Source organism: Castor canadensis, chromosome 3 (assembly GCF_047511655.1).
Source record: "Castor canadensis chromosome 3, mCasCan1.hap1v2, whole genome shotgun sequence".
Taxonomy (NCBI): domain Eukaryota; kingdom Metazoa; phylum Chordata; class Mammalia; order Rodentia; family Castoridae; genus Castor; species Castor canadensis.
Window position 1 is genome coordinate 43,971,376 of NC_133388.1, and position 23,695 is coordinate 43,995,070.

Consider the following 23,695-nt stretch of genomic DNA (forward strand, 5'->3'; position numbering starts at 1 on the left):
GTCCCACGTTGCTCTCAGCCAATCAGGAGGCGGTCAGCTGAGGCACAGCTGGGACGCGCTGCCGCGCTCACGTGCTTGTCTGTGTGCAGCTGGGTAGGAAAGAGAAAGGGGTTAGGGGTGCGGCTGAGCCCGGGTCTGGAGACTCTGCGCCTTCTCCTGGGGGAGAGCAATGGCTGGCTTTGGGAGGCGCTGCTGAGAAGGGATTGGGCTGCCAAGTGCCAAGCCTGCATCACATTTTCCTGCTCTCCTGCAGTAACACAAGTCTCCCGCGCTCTTTCTTTCTCTCCCTCCCGTGGTTGCAGGGCTGGGCAGAGTTGCCGCCAACCTCTTCTGAGTTTCCAGTTGGAAAAAGCAGGGTTTGCCCCGTGGCAGCAAGCCCCTTGGTGTCTGGTGTCTGCACACGTGTTACAGCAGGGTCCTTAACCGCGGTCATCCACCGACCTCACACTGCCATAGAACACAAGGGAACGCTCCGTGTCCATTAAGTTATTTTGTGCTGCAGTTTGATTTCTGCACAAACCAAATAAAAATATGAAACAAATTCCTCTTGCTGTAAACATCTCAAGGGAAGTAAAGTTGCACGGAAATCCTAAAATCTGAAACTAAAGAATTTACAAACAGGTAGCAATGGCTGTAATAAAAGAGATCATTAACGTGAATTTGAGGGAGAGTAGGGAAAATGGCTTTAGAGAGGCTTTTATTTTGCTATCTTGCCTCTCTTAAAAGAATCAAAGATAAATGGTTTGGAAAAGGAAGAAGATTATCCTTAGTTTGAGGCCTATGGCTTTGAGTTGAGTTCACCGTATAGACAGGAGGAGAGAGGAACAGGAGGCTCCAAACATTCTCCCGGAGCAGGGCAAGGGACTACCCAACCAGAGATCATTTGATATGGTGGCTTCCAGTATTGCTTATTGGCTAACATGACTTGGAAAACTACTGAGTAAAACATAATTACTTTTGTCTTTGAAAGTATAAATTTTAGGTCTGGCTGTTTCTTTTTTTGTTTTGTTTTTTTGCTGGTGGTGGAGATAGAGCCCAGGGCCTTGCAAATGCTAAGCAGGCCCTTTACCACTGAGCTACATCCCCAGCCCCTGTCTGTATTTTTTAAAGAACGTAATTGGAGCTCATCAAAGGAGCACTGAGCACATAGCTCCACTTGGCACTAGATTACTTTCCTTCTCCTCTTTACCTTATTACTATACCGCTACAATTTAACTTTGGGTTTATATTAATTAATGTGGACATCTTTAGTGGATTTAAATTACATTCACTTATAAAAACATAATCCCAACATTGATAAGAAAACAATCAATGCATATAGCCTTCCCCTTTTAAGTGCTCAGTATACCATAAAGATACAATGACAGATTGATCTTAATGCTACTTTTGTGTTTCATATATAACACTAAATGGTATGTATTCTCCAAAAGACCCACAGGAAACATCTGAAAAAAGGAAAGGACCAAAAACAATTACTCTTGTTTCCCCCTCCCCCTTTTAAAACTACTGCATATTAATTGTACAAAGGGTTCCATTGTGATATTTCCATACATGCATATAATATACTTTGATCAAATTCACCTATTTTCTTTTTTTAATTGTGGAAAGAATATCTCTATAAATTATGAACTTTTTAGCGTAACATTCTGAAAATACAGTGTTAAGAACAGTGGCTCCAGAATCAAGAGTGAGCTTAATATTTGGGCACTGACACTAGCAAATCATTTAACCTTTCTGTGCCTCAGTGTACTCATTTGTAAAATCGAGAAAAAAATATTTATGACACAGAATTATGGATGATTGAGATCATACATGTAAAGCATTTGCAACAATATGTGGCACATAGGAAGCAAGCAATAAATGTTAGTAGTCTTGTTTTCATTTTTATTATTCCCAAATTTGTATGAGGATAGTTGCAGAGATCTTCAGTCATTTCCCTGCTCAAATCCAACTGAAAAATTTTTAAACAGAATAATTCAGACAACAAAAATATTTTTGAATGTTTATTAAATTTGCCCCAAATTCAATTTCCCTTCTCAGGAGTGTATAAAATATGATATTCTAGTTGTGTATATAAACAGCGTACATGCAAATATGAACATAGAAAGCAGTAACATTCAACCAACTAGTTTTACATAATTACAAAGAAGCCACGTAGTATTCCCTAATTCAAGTAGTCCTTTTAAATAACAGAATCTTAAAAAGCAAAATTTCTTAAAGGATAAAATTTAAAATCACTGTTAAAACCACTTATGAATAAATGCATTTAGGTTTCTAGAATATATCTTGATGAGCAGTCTTATTTAATCACTTTTTAATCTTTGTGTCAAGGTTCATTCCAACTCACTTTGCAGGACTTTCTAAATAGTTTACAAGTTTACTTGCAAAATGACTTCATTGACCCTTAACCCAAATTTAGTAAGATAATGGGCAGTGATTCAGAAGGATTCAGGATAAAACTTGAATTCTGGATTACTACTAAAAGATTCATTCAGCATTTTAAAAATGAAACACATAGGAAGCTCACTATTTAAAGTATACCAAACCATATAAGGAAGACCTATGTGCAGAAAGTGATCATTGGCTTATTATTATCCATTATTATTATCTTCATATTCATAACAAGAACAGCAGTAATCAGACATGTACCATTTGGGAGGAAAGTGCTTAGAAAATAGCAGGCATTAACTAACGTATTTTTTCCCTTTCAAGAATCAAAACATGGGCAGGCTGAGATCCAGAGGATTGAAATTGGAGACCATGCAAGTTCAGAAGACCCCATCTCATGGTGTTTTTTTGTTTTGTTTTGTTTTGGTGGGACTGGAGTTTGAACTCAAGGCTTCACACTTGGAAAGCAGGCGCTCTACCACTTGAGTCACTCCTCTAGTCCATAAGACCCCATCTCAACCAATAGATGGGCATGGTGGTGCACATCTATCATCCCAAGCTATTTGGGGCAGCTGGGATAAGGAGGATCACAGTTCTAGGCCAGCCTGGGCAAAAAAGTTTTCAAGCCACCATCTTAATGGGAAAAAACTGGGCATGGTGGTGTGCACATGTCATCCCAGCAAGGTGGGAAGCCTAAAATAGTAGGATCACAGTGCAGGCTGGCAAAACCCTATCTCCAAAATAACCAGAGTGAAATGAAGAGGGCTGGAGGCATGGCTCAAGTGTTAGAGTGCCTGCCTAGCAAGTGTGAAGCCCTGAGTTCAACGCCCCCCCACCCCCAAACACGGAAAGTATGTATAGATATAGTCCTAGTTTAGGGAGAATATGAGTGAACTTAAATTTTGACACTAGAACTTTTCAATTAAGTTAGACATTTTTAGCATGAGTTGACAAAGGAATGCCTTCTCTGTCCTACATAGAAGAGCTTGGAAATTGCCATTCCCATTCTCACAACAACAACAAAAGCTAAACAAACTGAAAATCCACAGTTCTTCTTAGTTCTTTTTGACAATTGAAGTCACAGGAACTGCTGCCTGCCCCCAAACTGGCAAAACAGAATAACAGGTCTAGAGAATCACAGCTTGCCAGAGGATCCCATTTTATCTGGAGCAGAAGCCAGTACCACTGCCAGAGCCAGTATCAGCAGGAATATTTTAATTGAGGAATTGATGGAGGCTCAGTGTAAAATTGAGAATTAAAAACTCCAAATGGGCTCAGCCTGTGGACCTTCAACAGTTTCCTTAAGTTTTTGCTGTTTTATACTTTCCTGAGTTTACCTCTAGGAATACTACCTTTTCACAGTTTGTCACTATGAAAATCTGAGAACAATCTCCTTTTGCTTTCAGCAGGAGGAAAAGAAAAATAAACCCTTTAAAATACTTCCAAAACTCTGCTTTTCAATAAGGCTTGCCTTCAAGGAAAACTATTTTACCAGAGCATTAACAATTGGTGTCTACCAAAGGCTAACCAGCCTAGGCAAGGGAAGTCCCCAACTCCAGCCAGCTCTAGCCTTCCCCTCTGAGAGAAGAGAATAGCTCAGGCTCACTAAAGAACTGATACAGTTTTAGGACTATAGAATGCCGCCCTACTCCCTTCACTTTATCATCACATCAGAGGGCTCCTATATAATAATAGAGTATTAAAGCTAAAAGAACTCAAGCCTCTGACCTTATTTTTAAAGTATTTAGGGACATTCGAAGTTACCATGGGAAATGAAAACCAGGAAACTGGAGGAAATGTTAGTCTCTGCTATAGCAAACAGTAAAAGCCTAACCCCCAGCCAGATAAACATGAAACCTCACACTAAAGGCCTATCTAGTACAATCCCCTTATCTGATTTGGCCTGTCTGGTTTTCAACAAGACATGCTAAAAAGGCAAAAAAACAGTCTGAAGAGACAAACTAAACACCAGAATCACTCAGACATAGCAGAGACCAAGAATTTAAAATAACCAATTAATATACCAAAGACTAATGCAGAGAGTAGACAGAATAAAAGACCAGATGGGTAATGTAATCACTGTGTAGAGCTCTTAAAGAATAGAAAGTAAGTGCTAGAAAAAAAAAAAAACAATGAAAGAGAAAGAGTGCCTTTAATGGGTTCATCAATATTCTGGACAAAGCCCAGGAAACAATGAGCTTGAAGATATATCAATACAAACTTCTAAAACTGAAATACAAAGAAGAAATGATGCAACAAATAGAACAGAAACACAAGAACAGTGGGTATGGAACAATGACAAAGGGTGAAACCTAATTACAATGGGAATACATGAGGAAAAGGTAGAGGGAAGAAGAAATATTTGAGGAACAATAGCTGAGACTTTTCCAAAATAAATTACAACATTTAGATCACAGATCCAGGAATCTCAGAGAAACCAACCAGAATAAATGTGGAAAGCTCTATACATAAGCACAGCATATTCAACCTGGAAAACCAAAGAGAGAACAGTCTAGAACCAAGGAAATATGGGAGAAATTACCATACTTAGAAGAAGAAGGACAAAAATTATATCAAACTTCTTTCAGAAGTCATGTAGGTAAGGGAATGGAATGAAATATTTAAAATATTGAAAGAAAAAAAACTTGGTAATCTAAAATTCCATACTCAGTGAAATTAGCCTTCTAAACAATGAAAGTAAAAGAGTAAATGTTCTTTACTCAAAAGGAAGTCTTAGGCAAATAAAACTAAGGAAATTTGTTGCCAGCAGACCTGCTTTGAAAGAAATTTTTTTTTTCAGAGAGAAATATAGGTCAGAAACTTGAAACTACATAAAGAAAGAAAAACACAGAAGGAATAAAGTAAGGAGAAAATAAAACATTTTATTTTTCTTACCCTTAATTCTAACACATAACAGTTTGCTCAAAAAATAATAGTAAAAATGTATTCTGCATTCTAGCTCATAGAAAGATGAAATAAGTGACAGCAACATTAAAGTGGATGGACAGGGGAAATTGAGAAACTATTATAAGATTCTTGAATTACCAGAGAGGCAGAATATTTGAAAATGAGTTGGATTAGTCATAAATGTATATTGCAAGCCCTAGGGCAACCACTAAGATTTTTTAAAAAGTGTAATTGATACACTAAGAGAAGAGAAAAAATGGAATAGTGTAGAATGTGCAAAGAAAACCAAAGATGACAGAAAAAGAGTAAAAGGCAAAAAAGAAGTAATGGATAAGGGTAACAGAATTCCAAACAACTGACCCAAACCCAATAAAACAAGTCTGCTGAAACAGAAAAGCCATTATAGCAAAGTTGCAGGTTATAAGGCTAGTATATAAAAGTCTGTCACTTTCTGTATACAAGAATGAGCAAGTAGAATTTGTGTTAGAAATGCAATACCACTTACATTAGCACCAAATAGATGGGATACTTTGGAATGAATCTAATAAAAATGTGTAAGATATACATGAGGAAAACTACAAAATATGATGAAAGAAATTAAAGAAAATCTAAATAGAGATATTTCACACTCATGGATAGGAAAATTTAATATTATTACCACTGGTTCTTCAACCAGTTGTTCTACAGGTTCAATGAAATCCAGATAAAACCCCCAATAACTTACTTTGTGGGTACCAGCAAATGGGCCCTAGAATTTGTATGGAAAGGCAAAGACCAAAATAGCTGATATAGAAGAAGAAGGAGAGATTATTCAGAGAAGTGATATTACCTAACTTCAATCCTTACTATAAGATTATAATAATCAAAACAATGTGTTATTGGCAAAAGAACAGACAATGAGATCAATGAAATATACTAGAGAGTCCAGAAATAGACTCATGCAAAAGTAGCCCTCTGTCTTTGATGGGAGCAAAGGCAATTCAATGGAGAAAAAAGACTCTTCAATAAGTGGTGCTGGAAGAACTGGATATCCATATTTTTAAAAATGAATCTAGATTCTTTCCTAATTACACTGTTCAGAAAACTAGCTCAAAACTGATTGTAGACCCAAATGTAAAACAAGAAATTCCATGTGACCATGGGTTTGGCAATGAATTTTTAAATACAACACAACAAAATCTGTAAAAGAGAAATTACTAAATTGGATCTCATTACATTTAAAAACTATCTTTCTGAAAAATACACTGGTAAGAGAATGAAAAGATAAGCCACATACATTGATCTAATTGTCACATACTAGGAGAAAATATTTGCAAAACACATTTCTCAAAAGGGATTTGTGTCTATGACATATGATGAAATCTTAATACTTGACAATAAGGAAATAATCTGATTAAAAAGTTGGTATATTATTTGAATAAAAACCTCGCTAAAGATGTATAGATGGCAAACAATCATATGAAGAGATGTCAATATTGTGCGTCATTAGGGAATTGCTAGTTTGAACAAAAACTAGATACCACTACACTTTTTAAATGGTTAAAATCTGACAACTCAGATAACATACTGATGAGGATAGGAGCAACAGGAATGTGTGAATGCTCATTTACTACTGGTAGGAATGTGGAATGGCACAGCCACTTTGGAAGACAGTTTGACAATTTATTGCAAAGTTAAATATAACTTTCCCAAACAATCCAGCCATTGTGTTCCTGAGTATTTACCTGATTAAGTAAATCAGGTAAACATGTTTACAGTAGCTAAACAAATGTTTATAGTAGCTTTATTCATAATTATCCAGAATTGAAAGCAACCAAGATTCACCAATAGGTGAATGAATAAATAAATTGTAGTACATCTGTACAATGGAATATTATTCCACAATATAAAGAAATAAACTATCAAGCCACCACAAGACATAAGATTTTTTAAGAAAAGATCTTCAGTGCATGCTCCTGTGTGATCGATGCCAATCCAAAAAGACTGCGTATTGTGTGATCACAACCATATGACATTCTGTAAGAGGCAAAACTGGTCATAGTAAAAAGAACATGGTTGCAAGTAATTAAGGGGGAAAGGAGAAGAATGCATATGTGGAACATAGATTTTTTAGGGTAGTGGAACTATTTTATGTGGTACTCTAATGCTGGATGCATGACATTATTCATTAGGCAAAACCCTTAGAACTATACCAAAAGTGTATTCTAATATAAACTAGTCTTCAGTTAATAATAATGTATCAATATTGGTCCATCAATACTAACAAATGTAGCTAGGCATCTAGCTACTTGGGAGACTGAGATCAGGAGGATCAATGTGTAAGAGTACCCCAGTCAAATGGTTTGTTAGATTCCATCTCCAAAATAACCAAAGCAAAATGGACTAGAGGTGTGGCTCAAGTGGTGCTTTGCAAGCATGAAGCCCTAAATTCAAACCTCACTTCCACAAAAAAAAAAAAAAAAAAAAAAAAGTAACAAATGTATCGAACCATTGCCAGATGTCAATAATAAGAGAAACTGATGTGGGACTGAGAGTGAGCAAAGAGGGAGTAGTTATAGGAACTCTCAGTACTTTCTGTTCAGTTTTTTTGAACTAAGAAATAAAGCCTATTAATTAAGAAGAAAAAAAAATCCCTCAAAGTCAAATTTTCAAATCTTTCTAAAGAAAGCAAAAGGCTTAAATTTGTAGGAATGAACCCTAATGAAACATTTCTTTGATTAGAAAGGAAAGTGATATTTGGATATTTTTCTAATATCAAAGTCAGTTGGCAGATTCTCAAAAGCCACAGCTTCGTAAGATTTTCCATTTCTAGAAAGAAAAGACGTAAGACAAAAGGCGAGTTCCATCTCTGAGAATTCATGGTAGTATTCACTCCTGATACAGACACTTACAGTATTTTGACATATTTCTTCACCCATAAAATTAACTTTTAAGTGTTAAAAACCACCAATTTCAATAGCTAAAAAAGAAAATAACCTAGTTGTCTGTAAGTTAGCACACTGATAAACAGAATGAAGGTGTTTGTGAATCTGCCTTCTCCACTTTGTATCCCCCATCTCAGACCACATTAATATGTTAGATTACTTAGAATATATCATTGTATCATTCATTATTCTAATTTAAAGTATCCATTCTGTTATGGGTCAGACATATAACTTTTGTTTGATCTGAAGTTTTGTGTGCCACTGTACCATGAGCTCCTCACGGGAAGGAACACTTTTTCTTGGAAGCCCCATAATCTATGATAGGCAACCAGAACACAAATCAATCACTTTTTGTGTACCTGCTATATTCTAAGCACTGTTATGCATTTTAGATATGCTCTTTCATTTAATACCATGACACCCTATGAGGTAGGTATTGTGATTCAATTATGCATCATAAGTTAATCATTAAAGAGCTGAAAATACCAAGACAGGAAGCTAGGAATCAATGGAAACAGGATTATAGACTATGTCACTGGTTTATGCTACTCAAACTGATAAGTGTTCACAGCTATGGGATGTGGGGGCAGGTAGAAAAAAATAATTTACCTTCCTGAGTGCCAATTTCAGAACAAAAGAAAGTTGAGTAATATAACTGTGTATATTTGTGGGTATTTACTTATTTGGTTAAGAAAACTTCAAATATAGCAAATGAGCAAATATAGAAAAGTTCTCCTGACCTCCTTTGCTGTTCCTGCTCTCTAGAGGTACCTGCTATACTGATTACACTTGTCCCTTGAACAATGTAAGGTTGGAGGTGTTGGCACCCATGCCCACCTCTCAGTGAATTTATGTATAATATTTGACTTCCCCCAAACTTAACTACTAATAGCCTGTTGACTGAAAGCCTTACTGATAACATAAACAGTTGATTAACACATTTTTTTAAATTATATATGGTGAAAATGCTGGAGAACCATGACAGATTACTTTGTACTACAATATACAATTTACTGGATAAGTGAACTGCTCATGTGGAGATGATTAGCATCACATGGCATTTTAAATGGGTATCTGCAAAATCAGAGCTCACCTCAATAGCAGCAGGAGGTGGCTACAACATTATTACAGTAATGTGTTATTTTACTAGAAGTTGCAGTAGTTATGATTTAATACTGCATCTTTCCATTTGTTTATATTTCTCTACACTGCTATATGGAGCCATAGTCCAGAGTTGTTTATGTGCATAAGTTTTGACAAATTTTAACTTTTATGATAGATTTGTATATATTTTATGGTAATAAATGATAAAATAGACCATTATCTATTTTATGTATTCATGATATACTTTTTTCTTAAGTTTTGATACTTCAAGATTGTGCAGTTTGTATTTTGAAATTGCTACAAATCTCAAAAAAAATATGTGTAAGTGGGCCCACACAGTTCAAAACCACTTCAATTCCCCGTACTGGGAAAAAAAAAAGAAACATGAAAATTAAACCCATGTTGTTCAAGGGTCAATGGTATTTGTCAAGCAATCTAGAGATACTCAATTAATATACCAAAAGGTCTGTTTTCTGTTCTTTCCTTTATCTACAAATGATAGAATAGTATATACTTTGTCTACCTGCAGAATTTGTTACATATAAAAATACTGGAGAGTATTTCTTATAAGTTCATTTATATTTATATTTAAATGCCTTCTGATAAACACATACATGATGAAATAAAGTGCAAAATAACAAGGATTTTATAATTAGTGTAACACCTTAATGTTTATGACCAAAGATCATTTAAATCTGATTGTAAGTAAAATGATGTTTCTGTAGCCAGGTTAGACAAGAGACATAAAGCAATTGAAAAGACTAATTTTTACAGGAAGGCAAACTTTGATATTATAGTTTTCTTTGGGCAAACAATATCATATCAATTTCCTTATCTGTCTGTGACAGCTATCAACCTTAAATGAACTACAGAGAAAATTGCTTGCTATCTAGTTAAAAAATTAGTTTTTTCATTCTTTAGTCCTTACTATTGTAGATGACTACTGTGTTTTTACATATCATACATCATTTTTGAGCTTCAAGGACACTAAATTTCTTCATTGTAAATGACTAACAATTTCAAATTCCAGCTCAAACCAGCTAAGATTTGTCTGATGTTCATGAAAGTAAAGGGTGAAAAATACACTATCAAATCTAAGAACTGTAAAATGTAATAGAAGGTTTAAGGATTTGTTTATTAGAATTTGAGGATGTTATAGTTGCAATACAAATTAATATTATATAAATTTTCTTTACTTGGGGCCCAAATTCAAATTTTTTCATGTCTGTGGAGGAGAAACATCTTCAAGTTCTATATGCACAAGTTCTATATGCTGAACTTCTGCACAAACACTGCTAAACAAGAAGCTCTCCCTAGATGGAGAATGCTCCAGGATTTCTGTGTATCTCCATCTATCTTTGTTTCAATACAAGAAGAGAAACTTTTTTTCTTTTTTTCATATCATACAGGCAGTCAGATGTTGGAAGCTAGGTGGGAGAATCTCAAAATAAGTCTTAGGGTAGAAGGCCTTATTTTTTTAAGAACTAGAAAATGGCTTTTTAATTATAATTTTTAAAATTTTATTGTTTTTACATTTACTCACATGTTTATACACTGTTTGGGCCACCTTCCCCCACCCCTTCTGGGCAGAACCTGTTCCATCCTCCTGTCCTCTAATTTTGTTGAAGAGAAAACATAAGCGATAATAAGAAAGACACAGCATTTTTGCTAGTTTGAGATAAAGATAGCTATACAGAGACATTCCTAGTGTTTCCATGCACATGTGTATTACAACCCACATTGGTTCATCTCTACCAGACTTCTTCACTACTTCCTGGTCCCCTTCCCCATAGTGGCCTCTGCCAGTTTAAGATTACTATGTTTTTTCCTCTACAGTGAGTACATTAACCACATTCAAGTTTTAAGTTTCCTTTCCTTTCCCTATTCCTCCTGTGCACGTTCTCCCCTTAAGAGTGTGACCCATGTCCAATAATATTGCTGCATTTGTTTTAGGTCTATAATCCACAAATGAGGAAGAACATGCAACTTTTGGTCTAGAAGGCCTTATTTTTATAAGCTGTTTGTATGGCACAGTCTTTCTCTCCAAAACAACTGTGGTTTTTCCATCAGGCAGATAAACACTACCAAAACATTAAAACTACCACTGAACAAAATATTTGAAATATATTTTTCCTCTAGATGTTAATCTTCACTACAGATTGTATCATTTTCATCTGGGGATTTTTAAATAAGTATTATAAATGAAAAATGTTAATAGGATAATTAAAGCAGAAACGAAAGGAGAACCTTTACATTGGTTAATATTTATCTTAGTTTGGTTTTCTTTCCATGTGCCCTAAGCCACTGGCAATTCATATTTTCCAAAATTGGGTGGATAGTGTTTTCCTTTGATTTTTTGTGGGTAATGAAGAATCATTAGTTGTTTGGCTCTTATATTGGAAAACTTATAAAGTTTCTTATGTTTAAGTGCACTAGAACTTGCCTGTGAACAACTAGAGTCAGTCACAAGAAGTTGATTAATTTTATACTTGGACTTGCAAAGACAAGTTAGTTCCTTTCCCGTGTAAATGTAATTTACATGGCAGTACCAAGTAAGCCAAAGTTTTACAGGATTATCTTTTTATCAGGGATGATAATATTAAACATGTACTATGCTAAGTTTGGGGGTGGACCTTAGGAATTATAGACACTCTCGATTGTTAGTTTAACCAGTACTTTCTAAGTTCTGACTACATCTTCACCTCTCATCTTTTATTCACTATTCTGGGATTATAGGGCACAAAAGGAAAAATGTCCAGCTAGTTAAGTTTTTGTATTTAGCAAATAAATGTCTGGGCCCTTGAAATGACTGTTTCTTCTACTTCCCTAATGTGGTCTGGCAGTAGAATATCTCTGATCTTACTGCATGGGTATTCTCTAAGCCTTGTTTCAGATTCTGTTAGCAAGATCTGTGGCAGCTAGGTTTGGGGTCAAGAGTTTGCCTCAAGGTCTCACTGACGCTGGCACTTAGTTGACATTTTCTGATGGAGCAAAGATAAATCCCAGAACATGACTAGGACCTTCAGGAGGAAATAGCTGAGAAGATTATATGTTGGGAAAATAGAAGACCATTCCAGAATACTATCATATTGGTGTAGTGGTGGATCCAGAAGTGTATGAATATCTCACAGCACAAAGAAGACAAAATTACTTTATTATATGTAAATTATACCTCCATTCACTTGATTAGAAATGAACTGCCATAAAGAGCCTCACCACCTGTTTGCTGTACCACTCTTCTCATTTTTATTCCTTTCTTTGCTATGATCCCCATCAGGCTACATTCCAACTGTCAGTTTATTGATCACCCAGATTTTGTATACATCATAGTCTTGAGTTATCCATCTTGGTTCTGTCTGTGGACGTTTGACTCCTGGATCTCAGCTTCATGTTCCAGAGCTTTCAACTACTTAAACCAGAAGAATACATATAGTACCTAATTGTCAGAAAGCAAAAAAGGGAGAATTTGAGAGGATCAAATAGCTAAATGAATTCTCACTGTTCCCAAATAAATGAAATGGCCAGACACAGACGTTAAAAGTTTGCTCTTTGTTGTTCAATCAAGGTCTGCCCCATGTTTAGGGAATTAATCCCACTTAGGTTATTAGCCAAATACATGTGTCACTGAGGATGGGGCAGATATCTGAGACATACAGGTAGTTCTCATATTGTATGTGATCATTCATATTCTTTCTTTTTCTCCTCTCCTCTCCTCTCTTCTCCCTTCCCCTCCCCTCCTCTCTTTCTCTCTCTCTCTCTTTTCTTTCTGCCTTCATTCCTTCCTTCCTTTTTTTTTCAGACAGTGTCTTGTTATGTAGCCCAGGCTGGCCTTAAACTCCCAATCTTCCTGTGTCAGCCTCCTGAGTGTTGGATTATAGGTGTGCACCACCATGTCTGGCTTAGATATACATATTCTTAACTACTGGCTTAAGAACTTGGCAGTTGCCTCTAGGAAACTTTAAGCTTGAATATAACCTCAAGATGGAGAAAAAAATACTCCAATAAAGTCTTCCAACTAAAGAAATACACTGTCAATGAGAGTGTTAGTTTTGTGTCTTATAAGCTTCAGAGGATAGGTTACTTTTAGCAACATATTACAGTACTTTTATATAAGCTGTTGTGTAGTGATTGGTCTGGCTAGTTAAAAGCTATGTAATCAGTTTCTCAAATATATCTTGCAAAGAAAAGGAGCTCAATAAATATCACTTTGTTGCTGTTCTAAAAACTGGGCTCCATGAATACTGTAGAAGCTCTGCAAGTAAGGAATGGTGTGAATAAATATCACATAGTTTATTTGGAGGCCCAGTGACTAAGCATGTTGGAGAACTGTTAGTGTGAAATAATCTCTGAAAAATGAGATTTTATATATATATTTAAATAATATATATGTTGGCAGGACGAAGGTTCGAATTCAGGGCTTTATGCTTGCAAAGTAGGCAGTCTACTGTTTGAGCCACACCTTGAGCCTTACATACATATTTTAAGTTGCCTAATAAACATCTTTTACAATTACTGTCAGAATGTAAACAGGGCATCTTAACTTGGCCAAAATTGAGATTCTAATACCCCTACAGACAGGTATAATCAACTTCCTTTCCACCTAGATGTATTTGCATCTATTCTGTTTGATTTATGCAGCTGATGGTAAGAGTTCTGTAATTGAAATACTATTAATCAGTGGATCTCAGGCATATACAGGTGCCTATAAATTACAAATGGGAGCACACAGCTAGATCTTAAAGGCAATTTACTCTATAGCAAAAAGTCCTAGTTTGAATTGGATTTATACATAAAAGCTAAGGGATTGAAGAGAGTAATTCTGATTTGGGGTTTTTGTATTTGTTTATTTAAAACACATTAGGGTTTAAGAAATATTGCTGCAGGATCCTCTAACATAGTATAATACAAAGGAGATAGAAGTGGGTCCATTTTTACTTTGTATTAGTTACTACTGCAGAACAGTTACATTATAAGGGTTGAGACTACTAATAGCTAGAGTGATTGACAAGGATATGTACCTGATATAGCACATCAATGTAGCAGTGGCACTCAAGGGCATTTTTCTTTTTTGAGACAGGGTCTTTCTATGTAGCCTAAACTGGTCTGAAACTTGCTATGTAGCCTAGGTTGACCTCAAACTTGTGATCTTCCTGCCTCAGTCTCCCAGGTGCTAGGATTACAGATATGTACCACAACACCTGGCTCAAGCACCATTTAAACAGATAGATAGCTGGCATTTAACTTTAGCAAAGCCCCAGGGTGGCAGAGGCCAAACACAGTTAGGAAAATGAATGCCCTAGAGTAATTAATTAATGTACATAAGACACTTCTCTGGGATTTTCAGAAATACTTTGGGGAGTTGGAATTTCTACCTAAATAGATAGGGACTTCTACTAGGGAAATGTTATATAGGATTACAAAATAATGAGTATTATTTCCTGGATTTTGGCTCTTCTTAAGTCATTCTGATCTACACATGCTTTCTAATTAGAAGTTTAACTTCCTAAACTATCTGAATAATTCTAAAGCTCATTCTCAGTGAATAATCCATTGATTTCAGCTAACTGCTGTATATTGTGAAATATTTTCTCTTCAAATTGCTTTAAATATTTCCAGTTTTCTAGTGAAGACCACTAGTAAGCAATTTTTTCAAAATGAATTTTGCCTAAAGTTGAAATTGTATTCCACTAAATTTATGAAAAATGCAAATCATAAATTGTATTTTCTTTGCTAATCTTTTTTGCTAATCTGTATATCCTTCACTCTCTGAAAAATGAATTATGTCAAAGAGGTTTACAAATCTTATTGACAATTTTCTTTTAGAAATTCATTTGACTTCTGTAGAAGAAGCATCAGAAATGTTCCTTGTCAACACTAAGTTTTCTAAAAAGGTAGTCATATTTGCTATGTGAGTTTATTTAAAGTTTTAATTAACATAGTGTAAAAAATGATAGAGCTGGACTATCACTTTCTACAACTAGTTGATATACAATGCAGTTTGTTGCAAGAACTTTAGGACAGAGTTCCTTTAGGTGAGCTATAAACTTTTATGTCTAGTTCTAACTTGGAATTTTCTCCATCAGAAACACAAGACATTTAATTCTCTATTGGTACTTATTTTCCTGGGACCAAAATTTCACAACAGCAAAAATAGATGCTATAACATAGTTTCTAAAGAATTTACCAATATCCTTTCTTGCAATTTACAATCATCAGCGAGACGACAAACTATTGTTTTTAGAAAGGTTTTTTTGTCTATGACTCAATAATATGAATGGAAAATTTTTCTCTTTTAATCCACCAATTAACTGCTTTTCAGTGTTATCTGAGAACTCACAGACACATCTCTGAATTAAGTCATTCCTCAATGGCAGTTTTTTTTTTTTTTAATACTGGATTTTGCTTCATCACTATTGAAATTGCAGACTACATTCATATGATGGTCTGGGCAACTGTATGATTACAACCAATTTTGCAATGATTTCTGAAACTTAAAAGACCTAGCTATTATTTATTATTCTATTATCATTTTTCTTCTTCTCCTTCTCCTTCTTCTTATTCTTTCTCCTCCTCCTCTTTCTTTTCCTTCCTCTTCCTCCTTCTTTATTCTCCTCTTCTTCCTCCTTCTTTTTCTTGGAATTGGTGTTTGAACTTAGGTGTTTATACCTACAAAGCAGACACTCTACCACTTAAACCTCATCTCCAGTCTGTGTGCTCTTCTTAACTAAGGAAATGTCAGCATTACACAGCTTAAAATTATTTGAAATTTTAAAAATATTTTTATGTTTACCTACGTTATTTTAAAATGTTTCCATTTTAAAAGATCTAAAAGTCTTAATGATATAAATAGTCTCAGTTGGAAAAGAACTATTATAATATAAAACACATTAAACTGTCTTGAGTTGAATGGACTTTCAGTAAGATTTTTCAATAGTTCTTTTTAGCACTTGGGTTAGATGACTTTTGTACAGTTAAATAATAACTGAAAACTAGTTTTACTTAATTTTCAAAATTCAATTCACGCACAAAAGCACACAGAGTACCCATAAGGTAACCAATGGCAGCCAATAGGTGCACAAAATCCACAAACAGTGATCAAGAGTGTGCCAGCCACAGCCATTTATATTTTGTAGCATGGATCTTATATACCCTTTGTGCGTTTTCCAATAAGTCAATAGTCATGTAATACCCAAGAAAACCCAGTAGGAGAAATGAAATATAAAGGAATAAGACCTTGTCAGATAGGGTTGAACTTTGGAGAACCACAGACCATTATATTTGAGAGGGCTTTTTTCTACTCAAGAATTTATTTTTGCCCTTTTATGGGTAATATCACTATAATTCAAAATGCATGCATTAGAGGCACCTGTCACAGGAAAAAACATCATTTTATGTCTCTACCTTTCGAATGTGGGATTATAAGTGTGCACCACTCTACTTAGTTTATAGTAGTCTTGAAACAATGTCATTATTAAACACTTTAGTTAATTCTTAAATTTAGGGCATATAGATTTATTATACATTTTATAAAATGAGCTTTTCAATTTTCTATCTCATAATTATACACATAAATTAATTTATGGAAGAGATTGACCTAAACACAATCTGACTTTAGTTATAGTCTGTGCTTTTTAGGAGGGAAAGTATTGAAAGTCACATGAATTACAATGGATTCCTAGTTCAGGGCTATTTTATGGCATACTTAGTGAAAGCTGGGTTAATTTAAGAAATTCTTTGAATACCTTTTAAGAAAACAACCTCAAAAACACTGCTTTGGGACCAAATTTCTGGCATACTCCATAAATGAACTAAAGGACTCTCTTATATATTAATCATAAAAACTAAGACCCTTATGGCTGTAGTGCAAGCACTTTTGTTTGCAGATGAGCATCTAGAGTCAAAGGGAGGTAGGACACAATAAAACATAAATATATTTGGTCTCTGCACTGGTTCCTGGTACAGAGCTCCTAAAACCTTTGTAATTTCCTGAGTGATTAGGGTACTAGGTAGATCTTTTGTTCTAATATTTGGTCTTTGACCCTAGTTTCTGACACAGAGCTACCAATCCCTTGGAATTTTCTGGATGATAGGAGCATCTTTTGATTTCACAAAGTGACTCGCAGTGGATTCCTGGATGGACACTGGTAACCAGAAACACCAAATCATGATTAGAAGCACAGAACATTTGGCTCTACCTCTGGCCCATTGTCTGAGAATGGAAGAGAAGCTAGAGACTGAGTTAAAAATTGATCACACATATGCAATGAAGCCTGCATAAAATTCCGTAAATATGATGCTCAGGGCGATTCCACATTGGTGAACACATCCATATGGTGGGAGGATGGCATACCTCAACTCCACAAGGACAGAAATTCTTGTAACTCAGGACCCTCTGAATCTTACCTCCTCACCTGGATGTTCTAGATAATCTCTAAAATATCCTTTATTATGAGTAGGCAATAGTAATAAACTGTTTTTCTGTGTTCTGTGAGCCATTATAGCAAATCATTGAACCTAAGGAGGACATCATAGGAACCTCTAATCTGTAGCCAAGTCAAACAGAAGCTCTGGCAACCTGGGGGCCTACTATTTGTGATCGAAGTAGGGGACAGTCTTGTCAGACTGAGCCCTTCACCTGTAATTTCCAATGCTATTTGTAGGCCCATGGTGTCAGAATTGAATTACATTGTAGTTTACCCAGTTGGTGTCCAAAAACTGGTTGATGTAAGAAAACCTTCATACATTTAGTCACAAATTCATTCTAGGTTGAGTGTGAGTCTAGAGAGGAAAAAGAAGTTTGTGTTTTTTCCTACATGTCTGGTATCAGAAGTGGAGTGTTGAGAGTACAGCAGGAGAAAAGCATTTTTTTCCTATTATACAGAAGGCTATTTGCTTATAGTGAAATAGTGTGAACTTTGTCACCCAGAAATTTCTACAACCAGTACTTCCTCTTCTAACCACAGGTCTTTGAGCAGATTATACTGCAATTATGTTGTATATTTGTAAAAATACAGATGATTTCTGACTTAAAATGGTTTGACTTAACAAATTTTCTACTTTCCAATGGTGTGAAAGTGATATGCACTTATACTCTGAATTTTGATCTTTCCCAGGCTACTGATACATAGTACAACACTCTCTTACTGGTCTGGGCAGCATTGGTATTAGCCATCTGTTCATGAGGGGAAACAAGTATTACTCTCCAGTTCACTATGTGGTTAAGTATGATGTTTGGTAGGTTAGGTGTATTAAATGCACTTACAACACACAATACTTTCAGTTTACAATGGATTTATCAGGACACAATCTCATCATAAGTTGAATCCTCAGGCAATGAAAATGCTAAAGAAAAATAAATTATGTTCGATATAGTTTAGTATAGTATTAATTGTATTTTATCTTGTAGTAAACATCAAAATAGGTAAACATTTTCAGTATATACAGAAACTATTAACTGGGTGTTTCCCTTCCCTTAAATTGCTGTTTGTACTGCCCCTACCCACCCCTATCAGCAACTGTCCTTGCCAACATTTCACAGAGAAACTAGAAGCATTTGGACAATAACTCACTTGACTTTCTGTATCCTCCTTAACAAATTTACCCACATCTGTTCTCATCCTTATCAGTTTTTCTCTAGGAAGACATACCTCTCCTGCTACCAGCAGCTAACCTATGCTCTTGTGTTTTGACTTCACTACCTCCTCTTTCTTCAGGGATCTGGAACTGTCCTTTATCTTCTTTCTCACCTGCATCATCAACTTTTATCCTGATTCTTCCCTTCTTAGAGTCCAGACAGGCTCAGATGCCTCTCACTTTAAACACAGACTTTCATTTGTACAGTTCCCTTGAGTTGTCACTTGATGCTACTTGTCTGTCTCAGCCAAGTTCTCTTAGAAGGGTAGTTTATACCCATTGCCTCCACTTTATCACATCCTGATCACTGTTTATTCCTGCTGACTTCTATTCCCATCATTTCAAAAACTTCCTTTACATCTGTTCTTATCTCACTTTACTTCTCTGCAGAATCTGACATTGTTCTTTGCTTCCTCTTTCTTGAAATACCTTCCTGAATTCCCAGAATGCTTCCTTGGCCATTTTCTGTCTGCCTCTTCAAAAGTTTCTTCTTTGTTTTCTTCCTAGCTTTTGTTACTTAATAGTTCATCTGTAGACTCTTATTTTCTCACTTTTTTCCTCAACATTTTAAAAATATTTTATTACTATTTTTTTATTATTATATTGGATGGGGGTACATTGTAGCATTTACAAAGATTCTTACAATGTATCAAATATATCATACTTGAATTTTCCCCCTCCCCTGCTCTCTTTTATTCCCCCCTCCCTTGATTTCCTGGAACAGGTTCAACAGGTATTATTTTTGCATTTACATAAATGTGTATACATTATTTGCACCATACCCTTTCCCTGCCACCTCACCCCTCCCACCAGAGCCACCCCCCCACCACAGAACCTGTTTTGCCCTCCTGTTCTCTGATTTTGTAGAAGAAAAAACATAAAAGATAAAAAAAGAGAAACATGATGTTTTAAGATAAACAGCATATATGTATTACAACCCCAATTGGTTTGTCTCTTCCAGTCCTCTTCATTCCTCCCTAGTTCACTTTCCTTGGTGGCCCTGACCAGTTTAAGATTTTTATATTCATTCCTGTACAGTGTCCTTCAGCATTTTGATATGAAAAATTCCAAGTTCAAGAGGAGTTGAAAAATTGTGTAATGAACATCCATATATTTGCCCCTTTCTAACTTTTCCTTTTCATTCCATAGCCACTCCTAGCCCATATATCCACTTTAGACCATTTCCAAGTTCACACCTGTCTAATCCAAATGGACATTTCCATCTTTTTAAAAATTTATTCATATGTGCATACATTGTTTGGGCCATTTCTCCCCCTTGTCCCTCTCCCTCCCCTCTTCACTTCCAGGCAGAAGGACATTTCCATCTTGATGGCCCAGTGAAATCTCAATCCCACCATGGTAAAATTGAGCTCATCATTCTTTATTCACCCTTAATTTTTCTCTTGACCTAGTCAATCTGTCTTCAAGTCCTGACAATTTTATTTCTTAATATCTGTTCACTGGGTCCAAGTGAAGGTGCTAATCATTTCTTGTTTCAACCAGTCTTCATGCAGCCAGACTTGTTCATCTGTAACTACCTCTCAGCTGCCAGAGTGCCATTTGTAAATGCAAGTATGATCATTTCAATTCCTGAGTGACATCATTCAGGGACATCAGTTTAAGCTCCTAACACCTTAACACAGTGCTTCATAATCCCTCGTAAGTCTTCTCTTTCACCATCTCTCCTTTTAAACTTTATGAACCAGACTAAAAAAGCTACTTAAAGTTCCTAGAAAATGCCTCTGAGTTTAATCTCATGCTAACTCTGCTCACCATGTTTCCCCTTATTATTTTTTTTTTACCTAATTGTTCTCCTTTCTGCATTTTCTAAGTTGTCCTTCAAAATGCAGTTTAGATACTACTTTCTTAGAGAAGTCTTCCCTAACCTCTGTCCCTACCATTCTACTACCCCTGAGTCTAGGTGAGATGTCCCTCATAGGCCACCTTCCCAAAGCATTTTGTGCTTATTAGTAGAGTGATTTACTTAGTAAAGATTTGAAGGTTTATAATATACATAAAACTATGTTAGGTGATGGGAATACAACAATGAATAAAATGGAGCTCCTGCTCTTAAAACTTTACACACTACATAGGAAGTTAGACAGTAGAAGGAATGATTATAATAAAGTGTGGTTAGCTCATGAAAGAAGTATGCAAAAGGCTCTCTGGGGACACTTAGAAAGAACACAAGTCCAGACTTGAAGAGTAAGGGATGGATGCTTGGAGAAAGAATCATCTAAGATAAGAAGAAAAAAATAGGACTAAACTAGGAGCAGGGAAAGGATAAGGGAGGGAGTAGAGTGGCTAGAGAAGAAGAAGGAGGGAGGGAATATGATTTGGACTTTAGGTAGTGACAGGCTGGCTTATTCAGGGTAGGGAATGTCCCCATGGTTGTCCCGCCCACTACCTGACATAGAGTAGGCGCTTAATGAACTTTTATTGAATGAATGAATGAATGAATGAGCAAATGAACAAGGTTGAAGAAGAAGGGGCCATATTAGAAGGGCCTTATAAAAGAAGGAGTTTGGATTTTATTCTGACTCTACATTGGTGCTCCATGGAAGAAAGACTTTAATGGAGAAGCTGACCTAATCAGATTTGTACTTTCTAGAGATTACTCTGGTAAATGAATTGGAAGGTTACCTCTTGGTAAGAATGATAGTAGGAGATCAATTATGAGGCTGGTGTCAGAAATGAAGGAAACTTGAAAAAAGGATGTGTGGTTGGGATGGAGGACAGCAGCCTGCTTTGAAAGATCAAAGAGACAGAGGTTAAAGGATTTGTGGCTGGCTCTCAGAATGAGGAAGGGAAGGAATCAAGAATGATATCCAAATTTCTGACTTGGGCAATTGTTAGCAATAGTGGTTAGGGTAGAAAACAGAGGCACATGAAGAAGTTCCTGGGTGGGGGGGGAGGGGGCGGAGTGGGTGATAAGGGAGGGGGTGGGGGCAGGGGGGAGAAGTGAACCAAGCCTTGTATGCACATATGAATAATAAAAGAAAAATGAAAAAAAAAAGAAGAAGAAGTTCCTGGGGATGAGAAAGGCTGTGAGGGAAATGAGACATTTACTTTTGAATATTTGGAATGAGTTTGAGGCTTACTTCAGGCCTGTCCTGTTTGCACACAGATCCATTTTCCTTGCTCTTTCCCTGCTCTGTGTGTATCACTGGGAGCTCATTTGCTGGCTCCAATTCCCAGACGCCCATATGAATTGGCTTCTGGCTTGATTTGGGCAATGAGAAGCACCGGTAAGAAATTAGAGAACAAGAAGAGAAAATCTGGATATTACTTCTTCCCTTTCCTCCTCAGGCAGCATCTATAGCAGCAGCTGTCTCCTCTCTGCCATTCCTGCTCCCTCCTAACAGGCTGACTCCATCCTCCTCCAGTAACTCCATATCTTGCACTCTAGTGACACAGCTGCCTTCCTTTGTTCCTCCACTCTGAGGGTGACAGTGGATTCCTGCAGTCACTAGATTCAGGGTTGCCTTGGAGTTTCCTGTTTAGCCTCTCAGCTCTTCTCTGTAGCATTAAATTCTTTATGTTTTAAATACTCAGAGTTGTTTCTGTTTTGCAGAGGAACATGCAAGTTGAACTATCCAAAAAGTAGCTAAGTATTTGGAAGAAAGTTTATGGGCTGAGAGTTACCAACATTAGAGAGCTGGAGTTTCTATCACAGCCATTTCTTTCCCCAGAAACCAACTGCCATCTCTTCTGTGTCCTGAGGTCCTGAAATGTTTTGTCTCTGTCCATTTTCCCACTCAGCAACTGGTACATAGTAAGTGTTCAATATTGTTTGTCCAATGAAGAAATCAATGCATAAACACTAAATGTTAATTTAAGGTGTTATTAATCTGTGGATACATTTTTACAATAAAACTAAGCTCAGTCAACCTAAGGAGTACCCATTCTGAATCACTGAGCATTCATTAACATGTACAGTTTTATGACTAAGATTGTTATAAGAAAAATAGATGGACAGTAATAACTCACCCTAAGTTGTTAAGTCATTTATTGAATAGATAAGAATAATTAGAAATTATTGCAGTTGTTTATATATGTAAAGGTTATTGCTAAATGGATTGAAGATAGCAGGTTTGTTTAAGTGAATTAAACATTTCTCTGAATCCCCTAATCTTGGATACACAATGGATTTCCTTGCTAATGGTTTGCAGAGGTAGCCTCAGCCAGGGTCCATATTACCAACTCTGAGCTGTGGCTGAATAAATTGGATGCTATAAACAAGGCATTGTAAAGTACAGATGTTGGCCTTGGCCTAGAGGAAAGTGTGGTCTGACTTGGAGAGCTATAGATGATGTGCTTTGCTTCTGTCACCAGAGAGAGGGGCTACATTTGTTCTAGGAGCTATGTATATGTTGGGTGTTATGGAATCTGTGGTAGAAAGAGAAGCAATGAAGCCAGTGACAGCTTCAGTTGGTTCTCTGTCTCTTAGTGGTTGAGAATTCTTTAGAAATATTTCCTCCTGCTCCCTACTTCAAGCAATGGAAGCAGTCATGAGAAAATGGGAAACGTGAGCACCTGATGCCTTAATTTGAGTAGCAATGACAAATCTTATTATATTTTAGAGACATCTTAATTTCATAAAACATACACACATACAAATTTGTTACAAAAACAAATCATACAGATTAGGAAAAGAAAAATGGCCTGGGGATGTAGCTCATGTTGTAGAGTACCTGTCTACTAGTAAGCAGAAGGCCCTGAGTTCAAACCCTAGTACT